The sequence below is a fragment of the Solanum pennellii genome, chromosome 7, assembly GCF_001406875.1.
Source record: "Solanum pennellii chromosome 7, SPENNV200".
Taxonomy (NCBI): Eukaryota; Viridiplantae; Streptophyta; class Magnoliopsida; order Solanales; family Solanaceae; genus Solanum; species Solanum pennellii.
In genome coordinates this window covers 58,417,369-58,418,873 of record NC_028643.1, presented here as the reverse complement: position 1 = coordinate 58,418,873, position 1,505 = coordinate 58,417,369, and the positions used below count along the sequence as shown (strand labels likewise).

Sequence of the window (1,505 nt, the reverse complement as noted above, 5' to 3'; positions counted from 1 at the left end):
TCTAGCTTGGACTGGATCTCCTTCCTCATGTCTTGATGCCTTGAAGTTTCGGCATAGACTAGCTTTTATTTGTTTTAGCTTCTTAGAACACTCTTAGTTTAGTAATTTGATCATAGATGTTCTTGTGGTGATGACTTCCAGATTTTGGGGAAATAATAGATGTTGAATTTTAGAAGTTATTGAATTGTCTTTTATTAATAAGTTTAAGTCTTCCGCATTGCTTTATGTTGATATTAAATTGAAATGTTAAGGTTTAGATTGGTTGGTTCGCTCACATAGGAGGGTAAATGTGGGTGCCAGTCGCGGCTCGGTTTTGGGTCGTGACAAGTGTTCAAAAACGAGAGCGCACGAGATGATCTCCATCTTCTTCCGGCCTTCATGCAGATATGCCTCGAGAGAAATTTTGCTTTGCCAGACGTCCCTCGAAAGAAGGTGGGCGGGCAAGTAACTCCTCATAACTTTTTTCATTGATTTCCTCTTCGAGGCTCTCAGGAGGAAATATTAATTCATATAAACGTTTTCTGCGCTGCTTCTGCCTATTGGTCCTCTCTTCTTCACTTGGTTTTGCTTGGATACCCTTTCCCTTTTCCATAACGGCGATTTTGCCTTTCTGAGACAGTAGAGTAATGCTTAGGATTCGGAGATGAGATTTGTCTTTTGAGTGAGAAATTCAAGACTCGGAAGGTTTTGGTCAGACATTTGTGATAGTAACTTCTGTCTATTTCTTCTGGAAATTTCTGGATAGGAGTGGATTTCCGATATCCTCATTCATAAAAACATAGCACATAAATAGTTAAACACACATATATCACGTCCAAATCATGCTTGTGACCCTTTTATGCCAAGGGTAGGCCTAACGAATTGAATGATGTATATGTCATTTGAAATATTTCATTCCCCTAAAACTCAAATTTATACAAATTTTAATAAAGATGAATGGGTATACATATTGGGGAAAACGGGATATAAAATAATCAGTCCCACGCAGGGGTACAATCCTATACTATGCTTCCATGAAACCTTCGATGTTGAATATGTCGTCTCCGGATGCCAACGTCTTGGGATAGTAGCTTGTGAAACTTTCTTCAACTAGTATAAACTATGATCTAATTCTTACCCCACTAGACAATGATTTTTCAAACAACATATGCATTCTTCAAATTTAAACACATAACTATGAACGTTCGTTTAGGCCGTAAGCCGTTTGGACTCATGGTGGTCTTCTAATGGGCCTAACATGCCTTGGGTGTTGGATCGTCCTAGTTCAAATGCTTCTAAATTCAGGATTTTGGCTCGGCTCTACACTAGTTGACTAGGATTGGCTTTTGAAAAAGATCGGGAACCCAACAGATAATTTGGGCTGAAACTTGCGACAACCGTTGGAGGCATAACAAACCAATAAATTGCCGCTAACTCTGAAATAAGGTGAGTATAAAAAAGACCGGCTGCGGTTTCGCAAACCATCCTTTAATATACTATATAATATATAACGGAATATGTCATTA

General features: G+C 38.7%; 1 pseudogene; it reads right to left on the bottom strand.

The window, feature by feature from the left end:
• LOC107025787 overlaps window positions 1–592 on the bottom strand; it is a 3,490-nt pseudogene extending 2,898 nt beyond the window's left edge.
• Between the last annotated feature and the right edge of the window lie 913 nt (window positions 593–1,505).